This window comes from Saccopteryx bilineata, chromosome 1, assembly GCF_036850765.1.
Source record: "Saccopteryx bilineata isolate mSacBil1 chromosome 1, mSacBil1_pri_phased_curated, whole genome shotgun sequence".
Taxonomy (NCBI): Eukaryota; Metazoa; Chordata; class Mammalia; order Chiroptera; family Emballonuridae; genus Saccopteryx; species Saccopteryx bilineata.
In genome coordinates, this window is record NC_089490.1 from 147,927,827 (window position 1) to 147,935,987 (window position 8,161).

General features: G+C 38.3%; 1 pseudogene; it reads right to left on the reverse strand.

The window, feature by feature from the left end:
- Positions 1 to 205: 205 nt before the first annotated feature.
- Positions 206 to 4,014, reverse strand: LOC136319364 (olfactory receptor 7E178-like; annotated as a pseudogene).
- Positions 4,015 to 8,161: the final 4,147 nt, after the last annotated feature.

Below are 8,161 nucleotides of genomic sequence, written 5' to 3' on the forward strand. Positions count from 1 at the left end.
CTACAATATGATCCAATCATGCCATTTTAATCACTTGAGCTCATTAAATATATACCAAATGAAGCAATATTCAGATAGGAGATAATGTGAAGATTGAAAAGCAAAGAAATAAAAAAATTATAAAGCTGAATGGTAGAATTTTGAGTTCCAAGTATTTGGTTTTACTGTCTTTTTTAATCCTAAAATCAGAAAAAGATGGCACAGATTAGACTGTTCTTCTGAAAAGCCCCTGCATGGCCCTCTTTATGTCCCTGTTCCTCAAACTATAGATGAAGGGGTTCCACATGGGAATGACCACCATGTACATCACCAAGGCCACTGCTCCCTTTCTGGGAGAAACTGGGACAGCAAAACTGTGGTACACACCAAAGCCTGTTCCATAAAATAAACAAACAACTGACAGGTGAGAGCCACAGGTGGAGAAGACTTTATACTTGCCACCTGAGGATGAGACTTGCAGAATGGAGCAAACAATTTTATTATAAGAGAAAGGATCCCTGAGAGTGAAACACCACCCAATTGGCACCAACAAAATAGATCAATATACTATTGTTGGGGATTTTAAAACAGGCAAGGTTGAGTAGCTGAGAAGGGTCACAGAAGAAATGAGGTATTTCCACATCCATGAAGAAGGTAAGATGTGACACCATCAAGTAGTGCAGTTAGAAGTCCAGAGGCTGATGAAAAATGGCACCAAAAGCAGCAGGCCACGGCGGCGTGAGTACATGATGATCAGGTAGTGAAGAGGGTAGTGGATGGCCACAAATCTGTCAAATGAGATCACAGTCAACAGTAGATTATCTGTGCCTCCAAAAAAAAAATAGACATCTGAGTTAGACAGCCTTCATAGGAGATGACTCTGCTGTGAGTCTGGATGTCCAGAATCATCTTTGAGATGGCAGTAGAAATAAAACTGATGTCAGCCAAGGACAGGTGGGAGAGGAAGAAGTACATGGGGGTGTGCAGGTGGGAGTCTGAGATGATGGTTAGGATGGTGAGCAGGTTCCCCAACAGGGGGACCAGGTACATGGACAGGAAGAGCCCACTGAGCAAAGGCTGCAATTCCAGATCATCTGACAGACCCATGAGGAAGAACTCTGAGATACGTGTTAGATTCTTTAGTTTCATGGGGCTGAGACACCACTAAAAAGGGGGGGGGGGTTGGAATAAATGAAATAACTAAACAGGCAGTTATTACTGAATCTATCTTTTGGATTAATTCAAATGAAAGTAAAGCATTCACACTTATGAAACACATACTCCAGAACTTCGGGAGTTATTTCCCAGTGGTGGCAAACTCAACTTCAGAGGACGTTGTCATTGACTTTTTGACTAGTTACCTGTTTCTATATGTATCTACTTTAGAAACACTAAGATAATGAAGTTAATGAAGTCCTGAACACAGTAAATATTAGTTTCCTCCCTTGAAAGAAATGCATGAATTAAGAAATATCTTTTCTCCTTAAAAGAAATTACTCCAGGTAAAAGATACAAAAAGCAATGTACTTTAATTTACCTAAATACAATGCACTAAATTTCCTTAATTTGGAACACTTACATATGTTCATAAGATAACCTGTATTCTAAATTAAAATCAATTTTAATTAATCAACTATAATCTTTCTATGATAGTTTTTCTGGATTTTTATTCTTATTTGATTTCTCCAATATCCATCCCCAATGGAAACAAACACTCACTCAAGTATGTGAATTTTCTTTTAAAAGTCTTTTCAGATATTAGATATTTCAGGCTTTTTATGCAGGGTTATTTGTATCAACACTATGCACTCTCAGGGAGTCTCTGTGTTTGAAGCTGCTCTTTGCTTTGCTTTTCTCTGTTATTTAGCACCTTGGCTAAAGCATTTGAACATGATCCTTGTTCTAAGATTTGGAAGCATTGTTTTCTCATCAAATCAACCACCTTATTTACAGTTCAGGTTTTACAACCACAGAAAAGTTCCAAAGGCAGTGGTGAGATGTAAATAATTTAACAACTGGTTCTCTGCCATAATGACTGTATTAAGTATAAAAAAAATGGTATACTAAAAGGGAGTTTATTATTTAATGCATTTAATACTTAAATAAGAACAATAAAATAGGTACACAAAACTGAATTGAGTTTAAAAATATTAATAAAAATATTAAGTAATACCTGACAATAAAAAATAAAACTTATTTAAGATATTTCCATATTGTTTCTTGATTGATGTCCACACTCGCAATATTTTTCACCTATGGACAGAATAAACATTACTACGGGCACTTAGAATATGCTTTGAGTAAATAAATATTAAAAAAGAGTAAGAAATGTAAATATGTGATATCCACATTGGGAAGCTGCCCAGGCACTCACCTTAGAGAGAACCTTGATTACAAGTGCCATTTTAACAACCTGTTCACCAAATTCTACAAAAAATTAGGTACTGGTTCTGCCAAAACAGGTGAGAACTGGCCGAATCCCACCACTGCCCAAAGCGATGTCTGAAACTCAGTCTTCCTAGCCTAGTTAAGAATGTTTTATATCAAATCATCCTAATAAGAGACCTACAGTTCTTCACATGCTAGGTCCTAGGGGACAACTTGAGACTTCCTTTCCCCAGGCAAGTAGCAATGGGAATTAATTTGAGAAAATGCAAGAGAAAAGCACAGCAAATAATATAACAAAAGCTTGGACAATTTCTACATCATTAAAATAAAGATAAAAATAAAACCTACTTTGTAGGATTGTTGAAAGAAATTAAATTAAAGCAAATATAAGCCAGTAGCTATCACTCCCTACTGGCCATTATAATCACCTGTGGATCTTTTAAAATCTACTGATGCTCTATCCACAGCCTAGAACCAGTTAAATTAGACTGCCTACATGTGAGTCAAATGGTGATCTAACGTGCAGCCAGAGCAGAAAGTCATTGCCTTAGAACATTTCCAGCCACTTAGTGAAAGTCTCATTAATAATATTTATTATTTAGGAAGACAAGATGGTGCTGGAGTAGTCGGATGTGCCAACATCCACCTTCCAGAACCAAAGTGGATTACAAACTAATTTTAAGAACTATCATCTGGAAAAACCAACTTTGGACTAAATCAAGAGGACTCTTCAACCAAGGAACACTGAAGAAGCCACACCAAGACTGGTAGGAAAAACAGAAACGCGGAGAGGGATGCCCAGCTCCCCAGAACAAACGGCAGCCAGGAGAGACTTGCGTGGCGGGAAGTGAGTTTAGCAGAGAGAGGAGGGTCCTGAGCCCCAGGAAAAAAGCCCCAACCTGAAGCCCTAGAGCCCAGAAGAGGCGTAAGGACAGTATTTAGCTGGAAACAAGTCAGGATACTGTTTGTGAGAAAGAGTCTGATTGCTCAGGCCCAGGATTCTTCTTAAAGGGACTGCGCAGAACACCTCTCTCACAACCACTCACCCAGGGCTCCAGGGGACTGGGAGAGAGGAGAATACCAGAGTAGCAGGAAGAGAGTGTAATCTAGGAGGCACAGGGAGAAACATTTTGGGAGACAGCCACCCTAACCCCTGGGTCAAGTCACTCCCCAAATCTGAAGTGAATATTTCCCCTGGAAACAGCAATACCAGCAAAGGGAAGCAGGAGAGCAGCAAAACAAGCTCCCCTGCGGCATTCAGAGCAGAGTTGCTTAGAAGGAGGGAGCTTTCTGTTCTACAGTAGTGAGTGTTAGGGTCCAAGCTGCAGTGCCCACACCCACACGGCTGAGGGCTCCCCGGAGGGCGGGCAGCGGTGAGATGCAGAGGAATGGTTCTGTTGGTGGGGCGGAAGCCTGCTGGCCACCACTGGGCTCACATGTGAGCTCAGTCTTGCCCAGCTGGGGAGGAGTAGGAGTGCAAAAGCAGTCAAGCCCAGCTGCCGGCAGCCTGTAATCCAGCCCATGGGAGAAGGGCGGGAACCCTGGAAGGGGTGGAGACCAGCCCTTGAGCAAGGGATCAGGAGCACAGCCTTGCCCCACCTATGGAACTAAGGCTTGTGGCCTGACTTGGGAGCCGGCTCCTCTCATGAGGGTGGAGCCAAAAGCCCAGAACAGGCAGAGTTCTGCTACTGAGCTGATCATGGGCATGCAGTCCTGCCTGGCCAGTAGAGCCAAGGCTAGCAGCCATTCCACGAGCAGGCTCCTCCTGAAAGGGCGGGGTGAAAGCCCAGAAATAGGCAAAGGCCGGCAGCTGAGCAAAGGTGCTCGCCACTGCCCTCAGGGCCGAGCATAATGCCAACCAATGAGGGTGGGGCAAATGCCAAGACCACCAAGGCTTGTGCACCCAAGCACATAAGCACAGCCACTCCCATGAAAGAGAGGTGGAAACCACAACAACAGCCCCAGTGGGAAGGCACTGGCAACGCCAAAACCCAAAAGCCCTAGGCAGCACCAGAAGAGGGGGTGGTGGGGCCTACAGACAGACCATACCTAGGGAACACAGAGGCCACACACTGTGGACTCCAGGGGCCAAAACCTTCCTTTATACAAAAAAAATGCTGAGGCAGAGAAATGCAACACAAATGAAAGAAGAGAAATCCCCAGAAAAGTACCTAAATGAATCAGATATAACCAAATTACCAGATGCAGAGTTTAAAATAATGATTGTTAGGATGCTCAAAGATATTAGAACAACAATAGATGGTCATTAAGAAAACCTAAATAAAGAGATAGCAAATATAAAAAAGGACATTGAAATAATAAAAAAGAATCATTCAGAAATGACAAATACAATATCTGAAATAAAGAACACAATGGAAGGAATTAAAAGCAGGATGAATGAAGTAGAGAATCAAATCAGTGAGTTAGAGGACATGATAAATAAAGGCACAAAAGCAGAGCAGAAAAAAAAAGAGACTCAAAAAGTCTGAGGAAACTCTAAGAGAGCTCTGTGACAACATGAAGAGAAATAACATCCACATCATAGGGGTTCCTGAAGAAGAAGAGAAAGAACAAGGGATAGAGACATTGTTCAAGCATATCATAGCTGAAAACTTCCCTCAATTAGGGCAGGAAAACATCTCACATGTTCAGGAAGCACAGAGAACTCCATTAAAGAGAAATCCAAAGAAATCAACACCAAGACACATCATAAGTAAAATACCAAAGCTAAGTGATAAAGCGAAAATATTAAAAGCTGCTAGAGAAAAAAAGACTATCACCTACAAAGGAGCCCCCATAAGGATGACTTCTGACTTCTCAACAGAAACACTTGAGGCCAGAAGGGAATGGCAAGAAAAATTCAAAGTAATGCAGAACAAGAGCTTATAACCAAGACTACTTTATCCAGCAAAGCTATCGTTTAAAATTGAAGGAGAAATAAAAAGATTTACAGACAAAAAAACAAAAAAAACTCAAGGAATTTACTACAACCAAACCAAGGCTTCAAGAAATGCTAAGGGACCTCTTGTAAAAAGATCAGAGGAGAGCCTGACCTGTGGTGGCACAGTGGATAAAGCATCAACCTGGAAACAGTGAGGTTGCCAGTTCAAAATCCTGGGCTTTCCTGGTCAAGGCACATATGGGAGTTGATGCTTCCTGCTCCTCCCCCTTCTCTCTCTCTCTCTCTCTCTCTCTCTAATGAATAAATTAAAAAAATCTTTAAAAAAAAAGATCAGAGGAGAAAAAGAATATAGGAAACAACAAATACAGTTTTAAATAATAAAATGGAAATGAAAAATTACATATCAATAACACCCTTAAATGTAAATATATTAAATGATCTGATAGACATAAGGTAGCTGCATGGATAAGACAACAGGACCCATACATATGCTGTCTACAAGAGACACACCTTAAATAAAAAAAATACACATAAACTGAAGATAAAAGGATGTAAAAAAATATTTCACGCAAATGGAAATGAAAAAAAAGCTGGGGTAGCAATACTTATATCAGACAAAATGGACTTTAAAACAAAGACTATAGTTAGAGATAAAGAAGATCACTACATAATGATAAAGGGAGCAATCCAAAAGAAAGATATAACCATTATAAATATCTACTCACCTAATATAGGAGCACCTAAATATATAAAGCAGACTTTGATGGATTTAAAGGGCGAGATCAACAGCAATACTATAATATTAGGGGACTTCAATACCCCATTAACATCATTAGATAGATCCTCAAGAAATAAAATTAACAAAGAAACAGCAGACTTAAAGGACATATTAGATCAACTCGATTTAATAGATATCTTCAGAACCTTTCACCCTAAAACAGCATAATATACATTCTTTTCAATCGCTCATGGTACATTCTCTAGAATAGAACACATGTTAGGACACAAAAGTGGTCTCAACAAATTTAAGAAGATTGAAATCATATCGAGCACTTTCTCTGATCACAAGGGCATGAAACTAGAAATCAACCACAACAGAAAAACTGAAAAATACTCAAACACTTGGAAACTAAATAGCATGTTATTAAATAATGAATGGGTAAACAATAAGATCAAAGAAGAAATTAAAATATTTCTAGAAATAAATGATAATGATCATACATCAACTCAAAATTTATGGGACACAGCAAAAGCAGTCCTGAGAGGGAAGTTTATAGCATTACAGAAATACCTCAAGAAGCTAGAAAAAGCTCAAATAAAAACTTGACCCTACATATAAAAGAACTAAAAAAAGAACAGCAAGTAAAGCCCAGAGCTAGTAGAAGGAAGGAAATAAAAAGAATCAGAGCAGAAATAAATGACATAGAGGCTAAAGAAACAATACAAAAAATCAATGAAACAAGGAGCTGGTTCTATGAAAAGGTAAATAGGATCGATGAAACTTTAAACAGACTCACAAAACAAAGAGAGAGAGAGAGGAATCAAATAAATAAAATTAGAAACGAGAGTGGAGAAATAACAACTGACACAACAGAAATACAAAATATTGTAAGAAAATATTATGAAGAACTGTACGCCAAAAAACTAGACAACCTAGATGAAATGGACAAATTCCTTGAAACATATAATCTTTCAAAAATTAATCTGGAAGAATCAGAAAACCTAAACAGACCAATTACAACAAATGAGATTGAAACAGTTATCAAAAAACTCCCAAAAAAGAAAAGTCCTGGGCCTGATGTCTTCACAAGTGAATTGTACCAAATATTCAAAAAAAGAACTAACTCCTATCCTTCTCAAGCTATTTCAAAAAATTCAAGAGGAAGAAAGACTTCCAAGCTTCTTTTATCAGGAGAGCATAATTCTGATTCCAAAACCAGGCAAAGACAACACAAAAAAAGATAATTATAGGCCAATATCCCTGATGAATTTAGATGCTAAAATTCTGAACAAAATATTAGCAAACCGGATCCAGCGATATATGAAAAAAAATCATACACCATGATCAAGTGGGATTTATTCTGGGGAGGCAAGGCTGGTACAATATTCGCAAATCAATCAATGTGATTCATCACATAAACAAAATGAAGAAGAAAAACCACATGATAATTTCAATAGATGCAGAAAATCATTTGATAAAATCCAGCACCCATTCATGATCAAAACTCTCAGCAAAGTGGAAATACAGGGAGCATACCTCATCATGATAAAGGCCATCTATGACAAACACACAGCCAATATAATACTCAATGGGCAAAAATTAAAAGTAAACCCCTTAAGATCAAGAAAAATGCAGGGGTGCCCCCTTTCACCCTTATTCAATATAGTTCAAGAAGTCCTAGCCACAGCAATCAGACAAGAAAAAGAAATAAAAGGCATCCAAATTGAAAAAGAAGAAGTAAAACTATCACTATTTGCAGATGATATGATATTGTATATAGAAAACCATAAAGTCACAGTCAAAAAACTACTAGACCTGATGAATGAATTCAGCAAGGTGGCAGAATATAAAATCAATACTCAGAAATCAGAGGCACTTTTATACGCTAACAATGAACTGTCAGAAAGAGAAATTAATGAATCAATCCCTTTACCATTGCAACCAAAAAAATAAAGTACCTAGGAATAAATTTAACCAGGGAGACTAAAAACTTGTACTTGGAAAATTATAAAACATTGATAAAAGAAATCAGAAAAGAAACAAACAAGTGGAGGAATATTCTGTGCTCATGGTTAGGAAGAATAAACATCATTAAAATGTCTATATTACCCAAAGCAATTTATAAATTCAATGCAATACCAATTAAAATACCAATGACTTACTTCAAAGAT